General features: G+C 35.0%; 1 protein-coding gene across 3 annotated transcripts in view; it reads left to right on the top strand.

The window, feature by feature from the left end:
- LOC139969044 (synaptotagmin-15-like) overlaps window positions 1–23,504 on the top strand; it is a 150,542-nt gene that overhangs the window by 57,421 nt on the left and 69,617 nt on the right. Inside the window, exon 1 of one of the 3 annotated variants that reach the window (XM_071973776.1) lies at window positions 5,510–5,673. The exons of the other annotated variants lie outside the window; for them this stretch is intronic. The gene's annotated coding sequence lies outside the window, so the exon portion shown is untranslated. Of the gene's footprint in view, window positions 1–5,509; window positions 5,674–23,504 lie in introns of those variants that run through there. 3 annotated transcript variants of the gene reach the window in all.

The following is a 23,504-nucleotide window of genomic DNA, read 5'->3' as shown; positions in this document are numbered from 1 at the left end:
CGCACTCTGCATAGCTTCAGCGATGGTGTATTATGGGTCCTAAATATATCATGTTTTCATATTAAGAAAATCGTGTACTATGTAATAAACCGAATTTTGCTTCTATGGATTTATATTATTTAGTCTTTGTTCCGAGTCATGTCCCTCAACAGTTCTTGGAAACCAATAGTAACCACAAGTTATCGGTACATTGAACAAACAGACTCCTGGTTTAATTTAACCAGAAAGTTTTTTAATTACCATTATGTCTTAACAAGACTTACCTCTAAACTGCCCAGTGATGTTCACAATCTATTAATTTATCAATGGTCCCATCGTAATGGATGGGATTAGGCGCGGATTTGGGACACGTGGACTCTACCACAGCCCTGAAATTCACTCCTTAAAGAGAGGGATCCATGGACACTTCAAATTGTCACCGTTGTCATTAAGTTGTCACCGTTGTCATGAGAGATACATGCAACCTAAAATGAAGATACTCGCGGGTTTCTGGGTTGTCTAACCTAAGTTTCAATGGCGTGCATAGGATTTCAAAGACGCGGGGGGGGGGGGGGGGAGACCCAAATCTAAATTTCACCAACTGGTTTAGGTAGAGGCATGAAACTTTATGTAATAGTAAAAGGCGAATAAAGTTTTGTTTTTTTATAAAGCAGAGGGTGAATTCCTTTAGTCGCTGACGCCGACTCCATTGTTGGTGAGTTTTAGCCCCCCCCCCTCCAGAAAAGAATTTTTTCGGCGTCAAATGGGTGCATTTTAAGGCTTATTTAGGCAAAGTTGGTCTATAATTATGTCTAAACGCAAGGGAGTGCTAAAAAGCTATTCTCAAATGTTTTTGTGAGGTTGAAAAAAAGGAGTCTACACCTGGAGTTAAGAGTGGTCTAATTCTTCTACTGTTGAATGTAGAAAGGACTGAATCATTTCCCCCACTCTCGACGAAAGTTGGAGCCAAACCCCCTACCACCACCCCTTGAGAACGTCACTGCTAAGTTTTCAAATTGCACAAGTTCAGATGGATAATGGAAAAGATTAATTCACAACGTCTGCCATTTTCCTTTTCCTTTCACTACCAAACTTTACAAACTAAAATAGTTGTCGTGGAGAACATGAATGTTAATATGTCGCACGATTCATTTTCGAAATCTCATTATGGAGGTCTGGTTCATAGAAATATAAACCATTTGATACTTTCAAATCTTCGAAATAAAATTCTTCTCCAAGCTATAATATATAATGATGAGCCTACAGGAGGTGTTTGATACACGATGCAACTATAGCACAAATGAATACGACTTCGCCAATCTCTTTTAATGTCTTATCGTAGATACGATAGCCTAACTGAATGCTTTTAGAAGTTTGGATGTTTGGATGTAACGTGGTGCTGTAGTTTGCAAATTTTGAAACAGTGTTGGAGGGTTTTCGACTATCTAGGTTGTACCGTATATATAACCATGTACTGTAGACAAGTTAATTTTGTAGTTTTTTGCCTGCCAGTTGGTGGACTGATACTTCGATTTTATGCTGGGGGGAGGGGGGGGGGGGCATTACTAAGACAATGAAACCAACATAATAAGCAAACGGTATACTTGTTCAGAACATACATTTTGAAAGTAAAATAAAACTGTTAGCAAACTGCTTATCCACTAGAGAGCCTGTGTAATAGAATGTGTAAAAGTAAGTTGGCCTGACGTTTCGATCCTAGCAGGATCTTCTTCAGAGGCTAAATGACAAGTTACAGTAACAGAGGGGACAAAAACACGCACAGAATACAGACAGGTTAAAGAGCACGGTGAACACAATGAGATGGATGAAAGGGGATTATAAGTAGAACGCAACAGGAGAAGAGGAGAGGAAGGAGATAAACTGTGGAGGGACAAAGAGAGGATTAAAGGCACAGGGTAAGGAATAAACTGGAGAGGGACAAAGACAGAAAGGTGTGAAGAAGAATGGAGGGGAAGAGAGCTGTGAGAGGAAGAGTGAAAGGGGGGGAGGGAGAAAGGGGAGAAGGAGTAGGGAACAGAGGAAAGTTAGTCATGTCCTTCCTGAATGTTCAGCCCATGAGGTTGAATGGTACGAAGGCGTTGCATCCAGAGCCTCTCTCTGCTGATACGTGCTTGGTCTGAAAGTATTACTTTCATAAACGTTAAAGCAACTCTTTGAGTTGGTTTTAATAATTTTCCAAACAAAAGGTTATTTTTCTTTAGCCTTAATATTGTTACGTTTCATTTCAAATAATGGAGTAAAATATGATAAAAAAAACATTCAAATACTAGAATTTGTGGTACAGAATACACAGATGACCCATTCTGTTGGGACGTCTTCAGGTGATTTTGCAGTTTGCTTCCTCGAGTGATAATCATAAAAGCCACTGCCATTCGAAGCTTGTCCCCCACCCCCACCAAACCACCCCACCCCAAACTCTACCCACAGATTGAACCCTCTTCCACGGAATCGTTAGTTGTAACACAATTGACAAAAACATGTTTATTCACTTGATTGTCTGCAGTCTAAATTTGATTGTTATTATTAGGCACTTATAGAGTTACCTTATAGTTACCTCAGTTCAAGTTCAAGTTCAAGTATACAAAGGCAAGAGAGAGTTAAACGATGTGAATGCTTCACGTCTTTTATAATTATTCCTTCAGTATGGTCTCGCGAGATGCAGTTTTTTGTACAACTCATTGTAACAACTAAAGACAAAACGTTAGTGAAAAAGAACAGCTCTTAGCTATCCCATATGAGTATTCCGCTGCGGGTTAATTTTATTAAGCTAATCGAAAAACCATTTGTTAGGTTTGGCCGTTCCACTTATAAACAGCTGAAGGACATGTAGAATCTGTTTTCCTTCTTGTTTTTTGATGTTATTTGTTATGATTATGTGATTATTCATAGTCAAAAACTGACAAAAACTGGTAAAATACTTAAAATGACAAACCGTACTTAAAGTGATTACTGCATGGTTAAGTCAATATCACTTGACCAATATTCGTTTCTAGTTTGATCAGCCAGTATTGTTTACGAGTTTTCATTGCTTGAATATACAAACCTGGTGCTATAGATGGTTAGGCCATTTGGTATGATGTGGGTATACCACGCGGATAGTAACAGGCCGTCCAACTTTCAGAGAAAATGTTTGCGCACTGACAGTGTATAGTCTGTGCTCGACGCAGTGCTCTGAAGCAAAGACTAGTTTTGATTATAATGTTGCAAGTGGGTAAGGAAAATACGTCATAATTACGCTTTCTAGTCACTTCGCCCAACAACCATTTCGCCCAACTGCCATTTCGCCCAACCAGCCTGGTCATTTCGCCCAACCAGCCTGGTCATTTCGCCCAACCAGCATGGTCATTTCGCCCAACCAGCATGGTCATTTCGCCCAACCTTATTTTTACTAATATTCAGTCAGAATAATATTACTTTTTCTATTCCACTAGTTCAACTTGATTTATTTTGGGTTAGGTTACTTCGTAATAGGTAAATAAAACAGTGAGGTCCGCTCGATATCGATCGGAGTCTGAGCAGTTATTTCGGGTATAATGGGAGGATTACACTACTTTAGGCGTTTACGCATACAATGGAAGTTATATTATTATACAAACACAGGGGAATCGGTCTTCATAAAAACCTATCAAACCTAACCCCTAAAACACTGATCCATCCTACTGACTAACAATTCCCGAACGTTTCCTTATTAAATTGAAAAAAAAAATATATATATATATATAAAACCCGTCCGTAATATTGAAGTACTATATTTAATCAATGTAACCACTGTATCAATGTAACCACATATGTAATCACATATGTAATCAATTTAACCACAACTTCAAGTTTCCTTAATACTCTGTTCGTATCCTGTAACGTTAAAAATTCCCGAACGTTTCCTTACTAAAGTTATACAAAGTAAAGGACTTCAAGTTTCCTTAATATTCCTTAATATTCGAACGTTTACTATCAAACCTAACCCCTAACACACTGATCGATCCTCAAGTTTCCTTAATATTCGGTTCGTATCCTGTAACGTTAACAATTCCCGAACGTTTCCTTTTGAAGTATCATATTTAATCAAGGTTGGGCGAAATGACCAGGCTGGTTGGACGAAATGACCAGGCTGGTTGGGCGAAATGACCAGGCTGGTTGGGCGAAATGGTAAGGTTGGGCGAAATGGCAGTTGGGCGAAATGGTTGTTGGGCGAAGTGACCTGCTTCCATAATTACCATGTAGGCAACGGTACTTCTTCAAGCTGCAGGCTATTCAAGGAATTAATTCAGTACGTTTAATGAGTAAAAAACGCCTTAATTAGTTAATGTCTCTCATGCCGATTAACAAATACATTAAACTGTCAGATATTGCATCTTTACGTACTTTCAGACTGAACAGTAATCTTCTTCATCTGTTTTTTTCTTAAACAGAATGATATATATAACAGACACAGTGTATTCGAACCTGAGACCCTATAATAAGACATTTATTGAGCACCTCTTTCGAATATAAGTTAAATAAAGAACACATTAGACGATTTTCTTGGTGTTTAAAGGGTTACTGTTAATGACAGAACCAACATTACACAAAATATCCCCTTGTATTTATTTTTTGAAATAGGCATAAAGGCTAAACCCACACAAAAAGAATTAAATAAGCACTAGGCCTATAATCACACGAAACATAAAGAAATAGGCATTAGGCCTATACCCAGGCATTATAGGCTTATACCCAGGCGTTAGTCCTAATATGCCTACACGAAAATAAATAAAAAGATCAACTGAATGAGATTTTACGTGCCCAGTTCGTCGCTTATATTGTTACAGGCTAGAGATCAGAATATGGTAAATGAAGTCAAAAATGTAACTATACATCTCGCCACATGGGTTGCAAATAAGGTGGCATCGTTCTAAGCTAAAACCAATACTGGCATACCTAATCACATGTATCTTCAAGCTCGCGCGTATCCGTTTCATGTTGCACTACCCCTTTAACACACAATACGAGAGAGAGAGACATTGCTCTAAAGGTGTTTTTTTTTAAACTGAGAAAGATTGCGTCGACTGACGCTTTATATCCTCACGTAATTTCGCCAAAAGTTTATCGTCAGGCGCAACCTTGAGAGCTGTCGTCAAATGTTTTTCTCTTTTTTCCCCCTTTTTAAACAAGAGGAATGATTGGGTGGCCTTTTTCTGACTTATATCCTTGTCAATTTATGATATGCCGATGATGTCGATATATTTTATCTTAAGTAGCAGAAGTTATCCACTGGCAACAGTTACCTTGGCAACAACCTATTTTTATTGAAACATTTTGTTTTTCTTTTGATGATGGAAACTAACATTTGTCCTATAACATATAACAAACTTGCAGTGCAAATAAAGTACTTCGAGTTGTACCATTCAATTGCAGATAATGTGAGTGGTGTGTCGAGTCAAGTTTATTTGACGCTTTTTTTCACTTAACATGAGGAGTCGCAGGTACAACAGATAAATTGACGAGCATCTCTCGCTTCGTTTACGATATTTTCCAATATTAACCATTGGCGGATTACCACATGCAACACAAGCTTTGGGGAAGTATTACTGTTTGGAGTTTTTTTTTTCTTCTTCAAGTTTGTGTGATCAAACACTATGTGCGTACGTTGTTACGTACGATTCTAATATTAATCGAATTTCACCAAAATTCATAGAGGTAAGTTTGACATCTTATTGACTTTTTTTGGCCCTCCGATATCGTCATAAAGTCGATGAAATTATGTGTTGAATGAGAGTATGCTTTTTGAAGATAACACCATGATTGAATTTGTTATCAAATTGCGAAAAATTACATTTTCGTTTCCATCTTGTTTTGTGATCTAAGATGCCCTTGATAGGCCTATATCAGAAAGATCTTGAGGTGGTAACGGTGTCACAAGATATAGGACAAACTTAGCAGAAGGATAATTGTATTCAAGAAGTTCTTAATTACGTTTGATACACAAGGGATTTAAATGTTATTACTAATAAATCCTTAGAATTTTTGTTTATGCATGATAGGCTTGCTCGATGAAACTATATATAGATGTTTTTATGGTTTAGCAATTAATGTAAATGTAACAACTAAAAAGCGACCAAGCTGGATAACTTTTGAACTTTCGCAAACGTCTGTTGACAAGACTTACGCATGGATATCAGATAATTAAATAGGTCATGAAAACATGGAGCGCAAAATGGTTGGTCGGAATACTTGCTCCATGTAGATTAAGGTTGCAAATTAATTAGGAAAACAATACAGAGTATTGTGTTAGATGGCGTGACCTGTCATTGACCCCTGTCAGCAACACGTGGGGAGATCCATAATTAAGTAAACTGAATCGAAAGCAATTCGTAACAATTTGTTCTCAGCAGTGCTCTGATACAAGAAGGGACAGTTAAAAGGATAATATTTCATTGTATATTTAAGACAATGTAAATATATCAAACTGCGAAAAAATGAGATATTCGAATAAACTAAACATTTATGGCTCAATTTTGAAAGCTAAAAAAGGCATTGACTATATGAAATGACTTACTTTTGAATTGTGGGACATTATCTTATGTATAGTGACTGACTTTATTCATTATTTGCGAATTGTATTGTGATCAATCGACGTCCTCTACCATATAAATAGTTCATATTCAATATTTCAATCTGGCCAATAATTTGATAACTATTTTCAAATTTGATTCTTTCGATATAGACGACAGCCTTAAGAGAGGTAACTTAAATCAATAGTGATCTTCATTTGCGTCGGGAACGTTTCTTTAAATTGTAATAGCTATTGGTATTCTTGGTTCACGTTTGTATCGCATATGATGTATGTATTGTACGATTAGCCTATATAACATTGTCTATTCACTGCCAATGCTATATCTGTATGTGTATAATACTCAGAGCTTCCTAACCTCAACAATAACTTCATATAGGTCTGTTTACACGGTTGACAAACATTGGAAGTTCGTTTATCCACTTTATTAGGCACTCCATGCTCACTGTTTGCTATTTGTTCGTCATGCATACAAAATTCCACCATGTAAATCACTGGTCCTCATTGTATCATTATGACTGTATTGAAGTGTTATACCGTTTATAGCGTACAATGACAGGATATATATACATATATATATATATGTATATCTATATATATATATATCTATATACCATCGATTTGAATGGATGTAGGTTAATTATTTTCCATAAACAAAGTATTATTAATTAAACATTTCAAGCCCTTCGTAACATATTAAATCAGTCATGTCGTGCGTAATGGAGGGTTTACATAGACATTTACGTGGGCGGCTATATACATTTTCCTTCTACCAGCTATGAAGCTGGATACATTTGATAAAGAATCAAATCTTTACTGCGTGTTGATGACTTAAGTTTCAAAAAGTTTCCTTTAGCTGCTTGTCTTTCTTAGGTATGGCACCGTGATATCTCACCATGGGTTTATCATTCTACACACATCATAAAGGAATGTGAAGTTAGGAGTTAGGGAAAACAGTGTTACAGTTTTGTCAAGTATATGTTCGTTATTATAAACACGTTTTCTAAAGTCTATATATACTTAAAACGTTCATACGTTGCATAATGTTTACGATTTTCTTATTGTTTGTATGATTAGTGTTTTATTTTTGTTCGGGGGAAACTATAGCTCCCAATGTTAGTCTGTTTCATCGATTTGAAACACACAAACAATACATAAATATACTAAACAAAGGAAAGGTCATATACAGACCAGCGGTTGTGACATCACATGTCTTCATTGAACGGAACCTGTGTAACACAATGGATTATGAACCCAGTATCGTAAGATGGCGGCTCAATAACTCGATAAAAAGCTAGGTTCAACGTCAAAAAAGAAACATGTAATAAGCGTCATTATTAGATGTGGCCAGTGTTCACCTTCGTTGTATCAAATATGTTGAAGCGCAGAAAGTCAACTGTTTACAAGAAGCCCAAATGTGACCGTCCTTTCATGTGAATTATGACGTTTTGAAGTTTTGCAGCTGGTCACCTGAATTTCTACAAAACCTGTTGCCTATCATTACGCAACAATGAATATAGTGCTGCTGGCAGAATCCAATATTAGAACAAATTAAAAACAAAATAGTGAAATGTAGCTGCAATTTCGTTCAAGGCTAAATCTATACAACTATATCACTTACTTGCGATATTTCTTATACGGTTTTAGATAAGGCTCTTTGATCTGTTGTATCTATAATTTATTATACTTTTACACTCAAACTGTTATGATTTGCCTTTAGCTGATGAAAGTACTCACTTGTAGAGGCTCTTGTGTCACTAATGGCTAATGGATTTTCTTTTCTGACGGTCATACGTGCCCCTCCCTATATACGTTTCAAATATAGGAGTGTTATACCTGCTGATCGATCAGTAAGCTAGAAACATCAGTTACCGCATGGCACTATACTACACTATACCACTATGTACATATATAAATATATATAAATAAATATATATATATATAAATATATATATATACATATATATATATATATATATACATATATTTATATAATAAATGTGTAGCAAGTGTAACACACCCAAAAATTCTACTTCACGACCGATTTCGTCCTTTTGGGACTCATCAGGCGTAGGTAGGAATCGAACCCAGGACCTTGTGTCACAGACCGAAGTCCGTACCACTCGACCACAGCGATTCTACTGGTGTGAAAAAGGTGATAATTCCACTATAAAAGTGGTAATTCCTTGTAAATTGACAGATTAAAACACCAGGGGTGCACTTGGTACACTAAAATACTTTAGTACTAAACTGTCATAACAATTGATCTCAGTAGCCAAAATTAACTTCGAATAGAGGAGCAAAAGTTAAAAAAAATGTTTATTAGTGCGTTTTCTATGCTTTTGTGAAAAGTGTCTGAATCAACTTCGTTAATTGTTTATTCATTAACGTTCATTTGGTGCCAAAAAAAATATAGACCAGTGTCGTATAAATTAATAAACTTCGTTCTTGGTTTGATTAATACTCATTTTGGAAATATCGCTTACCGAATGCAAAAAGCTGCTTTAACTGAGACTTGTTTATACCCCTTCAAATGAGACTATTCGCATTTATTTTCGATGACCACATTCTCTAACTGACAAAGCAACATTAGTGTAGCAACCGTCATGTATGCCGCTGAAGCGCATATGGTGCCCATTCATCCGAACATCTAATTTCAGTTAAGCTATTGGCATTATCCAGTCTGCCCACTCTTATAGTTTCATATCCAGATCTCCCATCATGCATTGACATTGAATTTATGTTTGTGTATAAATATATCGTACGTACGTCTAAGTCGTTTATACGTGCATCAACTGTATACTGAACAGTACGTGTTTTAGCAGTGAAAGATGTTTGAAATGAATAGTTTGATTGCATATCTTCCTTTTCGTTCCCTAAGGACAACGTTGGTTTTACCCGGATATTCCACTGTACTAATCATTCTTTAGGCAAACGGCGAGGTAGAAATATAAATAATGTTTGCTTCCCTTTGAGATACATCATGCAGCCATCATATCATGCGAAGGAAGCTGAAACAATATATACCTCAAAATGAATGAGTGTGTGTTACTATTGCATGATATTAAAATCAACGCAGACGCGGTAAACAATAGTGACAATGCCAATAGTCTTATAGTAGATTGTTCGTACTTATTCAGACAATTATTTCGATTCAACGAAAATTTTGGAAACGTGTAAAATGTTTAACAGTAATTTTGAGCAAATGAGAAGCGTGTCAATCATCCTTGACAAAAAAAGAAAAAAAAATCCTTTTTTTCGTTTTACGATAATGTGCAATATTTGAAAAGGTGGTAGCTCGAGTTCATAGAGCACCTGCATTAATATCTAACACTAGATTAATTAAAGGAATATTTTATCCAACAGCGGCTTGTACGCCTGAATCAATATTATATACAAAACATACGGTTGAGGCTTTATTTAATCTACTGTGTATTCAGAAATAATATATGAAAGCTGCCCTTGTCTGTGATCCGTGAAAGAGATCTTGAAAATCTCACAGCGTATGTGTCGAGCAATATATTAAAGAGGGGAAGGTTGGACTTACAGCATATTACTTGTAAGTGTATCTGTTGAATATATAATGATAGATAAGCATATAATGAACAAATATATGTTAACTGAGGAAAAGTAAGAACATATCGAATGTAACAATATCGTTATAACAATATATACTATAGGCCTATATCAACAAAACAAGAAGGAACATGAAAATAGATTATGTCTCTGTGAAGTAGTTAATACGCTGAATAATAATAACATCTTAAGAGATGAAGAATTTGAAGGCATCACCTCTCCTCAATTAAGAATTGCCTTATACACTCTATATGTTTAATTTGTCGCATGTAAGCCCCGCAGGCAGCCCGACTAATCACGACTAATCAGATTAAACTCCGATGTCGTTTCAGTGAAAAACGTAGATTGTCGGGCAGTGTACTTAACACGATTGCGCTTGTGATACGTTAGGAAACTTGCAAATTGTAGCGTTTTCCTCACTGGCAGTGTTCGGCGGTTTACGACAAAGACTGCCCATTCTTAATACATGTAACGAATCATGGGCAAGTATACTTTTGCAATGTGACCTAGTCTAGCGCCAGTGATTAACAAACCATCTGTCGTTCAGTGTGAAGGAAGGGCGGGAGGGGGGGGGGTGGCTGTTGGAAGTGCATGGATCTTCACGATTATCGAAACTTACGGCGCAACGGTCGAATTGATTCAGGTCGAGGGCGGCATAAATTATATTTCTTGTTAAGGAATGAATATATCATATCATATCATACACACGGACATACACTGACAATTGCCCAGATACGCCCCAAATCAACATGGAGAAATGTATTCAAAATGAAATCCAACATGATATTCAACAAATGGTGCGCTGTATGCAAGGAGTTTCTGTCAAGAAGCTAGGGTGTATTGATATCAGTTTGTTTGGTGCCAATGATCTTCCTATGTAATATATACTTAACAAGATGACACTCCGTTCAATAAAATATTGTTGGTTATTTGATGGCCATCTTTGTCAAGAAAATGATTCTTTCTGTTTTCGTTTTGGTCATAGGTGGAATGATCCAACGTATACCGTCGCGCATGCACAAATCATTTCTAAAATGCTAAAATCTATAAAAAAAAAATATATATATATGTATATATATATATATATATTTAACAAAGAGGAGTTATTTCATCAATAACAAAATTATACTTAGAGTCTCTAATACATATGAGTTGTCGATATTTCTAGCAAAATATCAAGTGGTTGTATTAATTTACCTATCAAGTTAACTTTCATCTCCAACATTTCCTCGAAGTCTACACGCTTTTCTAGTCTTCTCTTTACATACAACATGAGGCGCGCACTTAACGATGTAATTGATCAATCAAAATGTTAAGTGAGGACGATTTTCGTCCGGGCAAGGAACTGCTTGTCCCACTTTCAAACTGAAATGAGCTTCGATTGATTCCGAAGTTTGATTTTGATTAGATGAGAACGAAAGCCGGCAGTAGGCTTGTCGGTATAAGTATGATTGTGGAAGTGCATACTTAGAAATGGCGGGATAGCATATAGAACTCGTACCTTTTTTTATACAAGATTTTTCTGTATGAAACAAAATCAATCTTTACTTTTGCTACCGTTCCGTAAGTGTCGTTATTGCGTGACGTCGCTGTTGGATATCAGTCATTGATATAGAGAGCATATGTGCCGTAATATATGACAACACACATTCAAGCAATGTTCATAGTTTTGAATCTCCGGTATAAACCGACATGGCTTGATAGATTAGAGTATAAGTAAGAGATGAAAGTAAATTTGTAAAGAACTTAAATAATGTAGTGTTTTAAAATCACATTAATGTGTAACCACCGATGGAGTGTGCTGGGAAGTGGTTTATGCATATATTACCAAAGTTAGTACGTATCCAGTGCGTTTTTTTTAATGCAGTCGTGTTTTGCCATTTTAATATACCGTTGCTTTGGTTAAACGTATATATAATCTTATGATCACATCATAATTGTACATTATAACTCAAATCCTTTAATGATCACTTAACACATATGGACACTGATTGCACACCATGTACAGACAATCTTAAAGGAGACATCAACGTAAGCATAATATATTAATCTATACCATGGAGAGAAATGTCACGAACAGCCTCACATAAGAGCTAAGAAAAACGTATTCCCATTTGGGAGATTTGACTGGTTTAATGTTCCTTCACGCACCATTGATAAAGGAGACTTGATCAAGTCTAAGATGACGTCATCGAGCCACGCGTGCTCAATTTAAAAAAAAAATCTTTATTTATTGCAATGTTTATTTTCTGTAATGGAGATTGGTTTTGCAAAAATATTGACGTTGTTTGGATGACGTAATGATTACATTGGTTTCAGGGTCAACAACCATGAAACTATCATAAAAGTAAATAGTTTGCATATCCAAGTGGCTGTAATAGGTCTGAACTATTGGCCATCGGTTATGTGAATCAGTTATTAGCAACCAAGTAACATATTAGTTCCTTTGACAAACACGACGGCGTCAATAAATGTCATTAATGTGTTATTATCTCATCGTTTCACGACGTAAAAGGAAAAGTGAGATTTATTAGGCACTTTGTGTACAAGTTAATGATGAACGCCGAATCTGGTGTCATAAGTTACATCAGTCTCCAAACTCGTATCTGACAGCCAAATTCGGATCATTTGGTTCTGCTGGATTATTTAAGAAATGAATGTTACTTTACGTGGTGTTATTAAGTTTTTGACTTACACTTGTTTGAATTAGAAGAATTAGAAGAAATAAAAGATGTTGTTATTATGTCTGTGGTATATAAGTTTGAAAAATTCCTACCAGTGAACTTTATCATTTATACAACTAACAACAATTAACTGTTAGATACCAAAATATAGTATATATTAAAAATAAGAAAAATCTTTTTATGAAGTTGTTACAGTATTAACTTAAGAATTTAATGCTACAATTGAAAACAGAAATGACGAGCGAATGATAATCTATACTTCGTGAAAAATTTACATTCATGTACAAGGAACGATGTTTTCAAGAGACTGTCCATACTTACATGACAGAATTGATGTCTTATATTGATGTATGTTTCCGGGTTTAAAGTTAAATCATGACAGCTTGGTCTGTTTGGGAGATATGACTTTCAAATTTTATAAAGCGTTGTTAAAATTAAAATAACGGCCTGCAGTATGTTTAACTAAACGTCATGATCATTTTAGACAGCAGAAGAGCTGAACAGATCTTTCCTTTTCTTATGAAATTTGAAAATCATACATTCAAATAAGAATAATAAACACCTAACACAATAATTAAACCTGGTGATTTTATTATTCAAGTCTGGTATGTAAAATGTAACTTCTAGAGATATTAAAACAAAAGAGGCCCTTTGAAAGACTTTGACCTTTAAAAAACATATTGGTAACATATGACAATTGTCTTGAGTAGCTGAGGATTTGTCAACAACATTCGATGGACTTCGAACAAATGCATAAAGGCGGGGGGGGGGGGGGGGTGGGGGTGAGGTGGGAGGTGACAACTATAGTTGTGGCATCAATATTATACATACATATATGTAGCGTGCACATTCTCAATCTCTGGCCAACCCCAAACTTTTAAGAGATAGCAGCGAATATTAAAGAAAGCGTATCATAAACTTGAGATTCTTTGCAGGCAATTGAGATGTTAGATAAGAAGAACCCCTACGTTAGACACAATAACGAGGATAAATTTAGCTTAACATTCTGGATTCTATTACGATACAGACATGGAATGCGAAAGGGAGAAATATATTCCAAAGTTAAATCAGAGGTTAAGATAAGCCAGATTTAGAATAGGGCCTGAATTATCTTGTAGATCCAGCCACGAGCTCACATTTGCCCTTTCAGAAACCAATAATGTGAAATCCCAAAAGGCAATATACATATAAAAGAGATGAGTTGCTTTTGTTTGCTAAATTACTTTCTCATCCAGTAAGGGAAATTTCGGCTACCTTAAGGCTGCATGTATAGTCTATACAATAATTAAAGGTCGATATAAAGTCGTGTGCATCTTGCTCGTGTTAACGTTACACAGTTAATTATTTTGTCATATATATGGAGAAAAAGAGGCTGGTAATACAGTATTGATGAAATGAGTGGTGATGTCCGCACTCTGGACCAATAAGTATTGTCGTAATATATTGATCTTCATATATAGAACGAAGCTTTCTATCCGAGTATATGATGCATGTTAGGAACTATATTAGTGCACTCACCCTTGGAATTGTTTGAAATACGGCATGTATTATCAGAAAAATGACTGCAAATCTCAACAGTAACATATGTGACTAAACTAAAATATGGTTCACTTACTTCGTCTCACATTTTTTTTTATATATACCAATTTGTAAAATGTTAAAATTAGTTCCTTTTTTTGTCCTTTGCATTTGAAACAGATTTTTTTTTTTAAAGTAGCAGTAAAATTAATACAATCAGTGCCATACACATAATTTCGATGGTGTAGGACGCCAGGAGGAGGGGGGTGTAAAGTTCCACAACTGGGTTAAGTATAGGGAAATAAACCTTTACGGACGGTATCTAGGCGGATCCAATATTCTACGAATGAAGGGTGTTGCTATGGAGTCGTTTAATGCTCTTCTCATGTAGGTGTATTTGAACGGGCTCTCCCAAGGAAAACAAAGTTCAAAGCTTGAGCGTCTAGGGGTGCATTTTAAAGCACATTTAAACAATAAATTTGGTTTAAAGTCAAGTTTGTGCTAAGAAAGACTTTGAATTTCGTAAAAAGAGAGAAATCTCTAGACTGAATGCTTTCCTCAACTGACGATGGCGGTTTGCCGAGGGAGGGGGGGGGGGGTGGGGTTGCCAATGAATGAAATATACTTCAAATTCATTAATTGGCTTTAGTTTATCTCTCAGAAAAATATCAAGGGACGATTCCGGGGTTGGATGTTATTTTGAATAATCCCAAAAATATTCTTTTTTTATTGACTTAAAGTTATATATTAATTAAGATCTTTGGACGTATACCTTTCCCTGACGTCACGATCTGACTGTAATCTTTCGAGAATGGTATAGGCTACAAAATTGCAATGACTGCTTGATACTGTAAAACACGTGTTTTTTCTTTTCTGGACGGAACTTGATCCGGTAAAAGTTGCTCAGTTTTAATCCAAGTTACAGTTTCTTACTAATTTAAAACAAAAGACAATGAGACGGAAACTATTATATCAGATTTTTAATTTTGTACAATCGAAGGCACAACAGTACTTAGCTCTTGTTGCAGAAAAATGGCAATCTGCTTACGACCGCAACATTAATTTTGATTCCCAGCATGCAGTTTGTTTCCTGTCTAGCCAGTTTAAGGTTAGGTCAGGCTCGAAAAAACGAGCGGGACAAAAGTATATATATCGATGAATTTAAAGAGGATTTAACAGCTCCCAATCAATATTGTTATACGTTTATAGTGTAATACTATATACTCTCGCATGTAGAGCAGATTTTTATATATTTTATTTAGTGTCTGAAGAAGACTTGATATATTAGACAACAATGATCACCATTTCCGTGGCTTTTCATTAAAAGATTTCAATGTAAGAACACAGCGAATCGATAAAAACTCATTAAATGCAACAAGAGAGAATCCTTTCGACGTATGAACGTTTTGAATTTACCGCGAGCAGCTCCCAAAGAAGTTCGCAGAGATCATGTAACCCTGTGTATACGTGTACCTAATATGTACCTACTATGTAACAATGTACCTATATACTTAAACTGCATTGGCGTTCATCTCTGATGGACTATTGCTAGAAGCACAAAGAATGTGCTATGGCCTAAAAATTTGAATGTTTAACAACATATAAAACATTTTTCTTCACACAAAAAAAATGGAAAAAAGACGGTCCGTTGAAATAGCGTTTGGAATAAATTAAGAGCAAAAAGAGCACGAACCAGTCTGGATAAGCCTGAATAATTGTGGCCATGCAGTCATACAGTTGGATAATGTACTTGTCTTCAGTCAAATGTACGGTGGTGTTCTTACACTGTCCATAAGCCCATCTCATCATTCTTTTTTCTTGTCTCTAGTTTATGTAACAAAATGTGCATGCAACATTTCAGGTTATAGTATATCTTAGTCTTTGGTTAGACATCCATACAAACACACAGATAGACGGACAGAAGGTCATGCGGATAGTTTGAAGACATATTCTTGTGGCAAATGATCTAATGATCTAACATCGAAGAAAAGAACAGAGACATCCCTGCTATAGTTGAAAACCCAACATCCATATCTTGTTCCTAACTCATTATTGAATGTAACCTATGTTGAATGGCTAAAGCATTTAACAAGGCCACGATATTGCATTACAATAGGTGGTATGATGTCACCAGGGCAAATGCTCTTCAAATCCTTTACTTAGGCAATTACATTAGAATCTTCATGTTGATTTATCCTTCTAACCCGATACATTTTGTTGTTTGTTTAGCTGTCAAGGCTTTCTGTACATAGAATGTTATCCAAAATGCAACATTTCCGTAGAAATATTATTTTCCACTTTGGATAAATTATTGGACTATTCAAAAGTAAAAACCAGTACTTTGTTAGCTGAAGAGTCCTGAAGACATCATGCATTTCTCTGTTGCCAGATGCATTTTACAAAGTATCACAAAATTTGAAAAAATACATATCGACTTGTAATGAGGATGTAGTTTTGACCTAATGTTGCATAAGATTTTCCACTGTTATGCTGAAGCAATCAACTTCACCCAATCGCAAATCCTTGTATAAATAAAACGCCCAATTATTCCTTATCGAATAATTTCATTCAATTTAATGGACTGGTATAATATCAACACACCTTTCTGTACAAGTGACAATCTGGACATCTGACCATACATATAGGCTTATTTTATTTGAATGTATATGAAAAATTGCAAAATCTAAATTTCTACTCTAAATATTTTAGTTAATGGAAACCTTCATTTATCTCATTAATAAAGTTCATATTTTGTTACGCTGAAAACATGCAGAAAATAATCTTCTGTTAAACCTTGATTTACGTTCAACTAGATTAAACCGTTTCAACATATTAATAATTCCATCGCGGGAACGTTATTACTTTTGCCGTATTGTCCGCTGCAATCAATACGTTGAGGTAACATGTTACTTAGACCTTAAAATAATAATAATAATAACGGTAGATGGGGAAGTGAAGGCTACGTCAAAATCAATTTCCTCGGTACAAGAATCTATTTTAATCTGTAGCCTTCATTCTTAACTTGTGTTTTAGCACTTAGTTCACGTCTACTCGATGCTAATGTTGACGCAGGTATATTAAGAATATTGACCATTGTACGGGAACAACCTGTGTGTAAGTTTACGTGTGACTTCATTATTTTGTATGTATTACTGTAGGCACAAAATGTTGTAGACCATTACAATACACTATATTTGTCCATGTTGTGTTTCTATATATATAACACTTTAGACCCTTCAAACAAATGAGGTTCATTTAAAGTGTGAAGACTATTCAGTATAATGCACAGACCATTAGGTTAGTTCATCAGAAATGTCATAGCCTTTAATTACATGTTTACACTACATTACAAGTTTGTCAGGGACAAAAAGTGTTGGATGGCATCCATACGTGCTCCGTTTTTTCATATGATATAGAAAACGTTAGAATTTAATAAAACAATAGATTAACAGTAATATATAGTCCTTATCTGAGTCCTCAGGTTTATTATAAATTTAGCTTTAAAGGAGCATCCCGGAATTTAGGTGATTTTAAAGGGAATGCCCTGAGAACCGAAATAGCTAAAAACATTTCTTATTAGTCAGTTTTCTTTTATTTTGGGGAAGATATATGACATATGAAGACTTCTGTATTTAGTAACCCTTTAATTTACTGGTTTTTTGTTCTTTATTTATTTAAGCTTTATCTCTTTCATTGCCGTAGGCTCTATGTCTTAACCCATAATTCTATCGGCATATATGACAAACTGACGTCATATTTTCATAACCATTTAGATAAATGTGCTACAAATTAGAAGTCCTTGCTTTTGGAATATTTGCGCTTTTGCTTCTGTGCATAATAAATGTACTCTTTCAACTTTTACTGCAAAAAGAATTTTCTTTCTGAAAACAAACTGTACGAAAGTTCGACTTTCTTTGTATTGTGTGTTTTTCAAACACCCAAGGTTATTGTCCTTGTTACGACTGTGTGTCTTGCTAATGAAACTTTCTTTTAATTACAGTATGCGCATGTCCACCCTCATTAAATCAGTAAACGCACTTTCTTTAAGACCAAAATATTGAGTAAGATTGTTTACACAAATGGTTCGTTCCAATTTTGTTTGATAATACGATCCTTTCAAACATTCACACTAATATGAAGCTACAATCCTATTTAGTCTGTCTATTTGGTTTGAAATTCATGTTTATTGCACTTCCTGCACATCAGACGTATATATCGGTAGTTTTTATCTCACCGCCGCTTCGGTATCATTAAATTGATTTTTACAATCACGCCGTGGCTTCATTTTTAGTTGCCTCGCGACCAACTATATTTATAGGGTAATTCATATTTCCAAGAGACAAAGTTACGTCAAAAATAAAGCGCTTTGCCACACGTTTGCTTTTAGCAGTCTTATTTGTGAAAGATCTGCTTAATTTTGAAAATGGAATTACAAAAAAGTCTGGATAGCATTGTGTCACGTGACCTAACTATACTCAAATGTTTAATGTGGTCGGCCATAAGATATTTTAAAATAAGCTATACAGACTTGCTGTACGAGTATAATAACATGATTACGAGTACAACTTCCCTTTTGGTATATGAGTATACGAGTACAAAACCATCAAGATGAGTACCAGCATAGAGAACTATGTTATATTACAAAGTACGAGTACAAAACCACGAATACCAGCATAGAGAACTATGATATATTACAAAGTACGAGTACAAAACCATGAGTACCAGCAGAGAGAACTATATGTTATAATACAAAATACAAGTACAAACCCATTAGAACCAGTATAGAGAACTATGTTATAATACAAAGTACGAGTACAAAACCACGAATACCAGCATAGAGAACTATATGTTATAATACAAAGTACGAGTATAAAACCATGAGAACCAGTATAAGAGAACTATGTTATAATACAAAGTACGAGTACAAACCATGAGTACTAGCATAAAGAACTATGTTATTATACAAAGTACGAGTACAAAACCATGAGTACCAGCATAGAGAACTATGTTATATAACAAATTACGAGTACAAAACCATGAGTACTAGCATAGAGAACTATATGTTATAATACAAAGTACGAGTATAAAACCATGAGAACCAGTATAAGAGAACTATGTTATAATACAAAGTACGAGTACAAACCATGAGTACTAGCATAAAGAACTATGATATATTACAAAGTACGAGTACAAAACCATGAGTACCAGCATAGAGAACTATGTTATAATACAAATTACGAGTACAAAACCATGAATACTAGCATAGAGAACTTTATGTTATAATACAAAGTACGAGTATAAAACCATGAGAACCAGTATAAGAGAACTATGTTATAATACAAAGTACGAGGACAAACCATGAGTACTAGCATAAAGAACTATGTTATTATACAAAGTACGAGTACAAAACCATGAGTACCAGCATAGAGAACTATGTTATAATACAAATTACGAGTACAAAACCATGAGAACCAGTATAAGAGAACTATATGTTATATTACAAAGTACGAGTATAAAACCATGAGAACCAGTATAAGAGAACTATGTTATAATGCAAAGTACGAGTACAAACCATGAGTACTAGCATAAAGAACTATGTTATTATACAAAGTACGAGTACAAAACCATGAGTACTAGCATAGAGAACTATATGTTATAATACAAAGTACGAGTATAAAACCATGAGAACCAGTATAAGAGAACTATGTTATAATACAAAGTACGAGTACAAACCATGAGTACTAGCATAAAGAACTATGATATATTACAAAGTACGAGTACAAAACCATGAGTACCAGCATAGAGAACTATGTTATAATACAAATACGAGTACAAAACCATGAATACTAGCATAGAGAACTTTATGTTATAATACAAAGTACGAGTATAAAACCATGAGAACCAGTATAAGAGAACTATGTTATAATACAAAGTACGAGGACAAACCATGAGTACTAGCATAAAGAACTATGTTATTATACAAAGTACGAGTACAAAACCATGAGTACCAGCATAGAGAACTATGTTATAATACAAATTACGAGTACAAAACCATGAGTACTAGCATAGAGAACTATATGTTATAATACAAAGTACGAGTATAAAACCATGAGAACCAGTATAAGAGAACTATGTTATAATGCAAAGTACGAGTACAAACCATGAGTACTAGCATAAAGAACTATGTTATTATACAAAGTACGAGTACAAAACCATGAGTACTAGCATAAAGAACTATATGTTATAATACAAAGTAAGAGTACAAAACCATGAGAACCAGTATAGAGAACTATGTTATAGTACATAGTACGAGTACAAAACTATGAGTACCAGCAGAGAGAACTATGTTATAATACAAAGTGCGAATAGAAAACCATGACAACCAGCATAGAGAACTCTGTTACAAAGTACGAGTAAAAAACCATGAGTATATTAGCATAGAAAACTATGTTATAAATTATAATAAAAAGTACGAGTAAAAACCATGAGTACCAGCATAGAGAACTATGCTATAATACAAAGTGCGAGTACGTAATCTCTAAAATTCCTTTAGGTTTGGTTTGTAAAATTCCACAAGTAGATACCTACGATATTGAAGTCGTTATATTTTTGTACTAATACGTACTGTTTATAACATATTGGACATTTTGAATATACGTGTGTTGGATCATTGCACTACAAGTAATATAAACCTTGTAAAAGTCCATTTGGGAATATGTTCCTAAAACGAGTAAGCGAATTTCATAAGAAAGTTTTTGAATTCGGGACAGGTATTGTTTAATTTTACATTATTAGCTAACATCGATTGCTTGATCTTAAGTTGACCTTTTTGAGTCAAAAGTTTAACCATAGTTTATAAGTGACGATTCCAATCCCTCTCAACATTATTTATATGAAATAATAAGAAAATGTAAAAGTATTTCCATAAAGCATTATACTATAGAAATCAATTTACCGTCTTATCAATGTATTAAAATGTTTAACCAAGTTTATTTGTGTTTCTCTTAATTTCACTAATAACGACTTTCTTTATAAATGAAAAAAAGTGTGACCCTCTTGCACAATCGTTGACGAAGCCAATTACAAAGAAATACTTAGTCTGTTGTAAATTGTTAAGTTATTGTTATGATGGCTTTATATATAAATATATATATATATATATATATATATATATATGTTGATACTAGATGAGACTAGTGGAACACTAGTAGTTGTTACTCGGAGTTTCACGCGTTATAGCGATCTTCAGACAACTCTGAGAGTTGTCTGAGTTGTCTGAAGATCGCTATAACGCGTGAAACTCCGAGTAACAACTACTAGTGTTCCACTAGTCTCATCTAGTATCAACATATATTACGCTCTGTCCAATGGACATAGAGCACTCTGCGCCAAGATAGACGCCAACCTACTCTCTCTCTCTCTCTCTCTCTATATATATATATATATACATACATATATATAAATATATATATATATATACGTATATACATATATACAAATATATATATATATATATATATATATATATATATATATATATATATAAATATATATATATATTGTGTATATTGTATGCAACAGGCAAGACATTCATGAATTCACAAATTATTCAGAAGAGTTTTCAATACAAAATAGTTGCCAAGGGCAACTTACCACCTGTGCGTCCCCTCGCAATCAAAACTAGGAGGCCAAATTTATATAATATCCTTGATAATTTACAAAATATCTTTCAACTGTTTCTCAATAAATAGATAACATGGTCAGAACGTCGTAGTGGCCTCTTACTGTCGCACATGCCCACACTATTGGGTCAGATGCTTGGACAGTATACTTGTCAAGGCCTCTAGCTAAAAACAATCAGTGTATTCATATATGGGGCTTTATTGTTGACGTCGTAAGTGAGCTCGGTCGGAACGAAACATTTGACACGGTATGACGAGTTAATGACGGATGCCAGTATGCACTTACTGTATTTCTTTATCTATTCTCTGTCATGACATATTAAAAAACCTTTTCAATGTTAAATAACATAATTCAATGCAACAAATTCGCTTTGTGAACAATTTCTTTAGTATATCAGTGCTTTTTGCAGTGCATATATGTTATCATTTATACAGTCTATTACAAGTACTTTCGCCAAGGTTTAAATTGAAACGTAATAAAATGCAGTCCAAGCAAATTGCGGAAGAATTTTGTACATATACTACATTATAATTTTCCTTGGTAGTTGTGTTTTGTTGCATTACATTATATTGGAATAAGATCGAGAAATTAAGATTTTGTTTAAGAGATTCGAGGTTGCCCAAGTTTAAGAGTTTGGTAATTTGTCGAAACATTGTTGATGCACACATTCAAGAGTTTGGTCTGGTTGATGCAGGCATTCAGGTTGTTGGTCGGTGTACTAAAGGTATGTTAAGACATTAGAGGTTGTCTGACATATAAGAGGTTGCAAGGTAATTGGTCGATACATTGTTGATGCACTCATTCAAGGTTGGTCTATTTGAAGGACACATTTAGGAGGTTGTTTGAGGCACGGAGGGTATGTTAAGACATTAGAGGTTGCGCGAGATATTGCAGGTTGGTCATTGGCAGACACATTATTGGTGCACACGTGCCAGAGGTTGGTTGAGGCACGGAGGTTGCCCAAGTCTAAGAGTTTGGTAATTTGTCGAAACATTGTTGATGCACACATTCAAGAGGTTGGTCTGGTTGATGCAGACATTCAGGTTGTTGGTCGGTATATTAAAGGTCTGTTAAGACATTAGAGGTTGCCTGACAAATGAGAGGTTGCATAGTAATTGGTCGATACATTGTTGATGCACACATTCAAGAGGTTGGTTGACGCATGGAAGGTCTGTCCATACAGAGGTTGACTGAAATATAAGAGGTTGGTTACACATTCAGGAGGTTGGTTGTGGTATCGAAGGTCTGTCAAGTCATCATATGTTATTCGAGATATGAGGCTGGTAATTGGTAGATACATTGTTGATGCACATATCCAAGAGGAAGATATAGTTGAAGGACACATTCAGTAGACTGGTTGAGGTCTGACAAGACATTAGAGGTTGGTCGAGACACACGAGGTTGTAATTGGTGGACATATTGTTGAAGCACACATTCAAGAGTTGGTTGAGGGATGGAAGGGCTGTTATGATATTCGAGGATGGTCGATACATTAC

The sequence above is a fragment of the Apostichopus japonicus genome, chromosome 6 (assembly GCF_037975245.1).
Source record: "Apostichopus japonicus isolate 1M-3 chromosome 6, ASM3797524v1, whole genome shotgun sequence".
Lineage (NCBI taxonomy): Eukaryota > Metazoa > Echinodermata > Holothuroidea > Aspidochirotida > Stichopodidae > Apostichopus > Apostichopus japonicus.
Note: the sequence above shows the minus strand (reverse complement) of the source record. Positions and strands in the feature narration are given on the sequence as shown.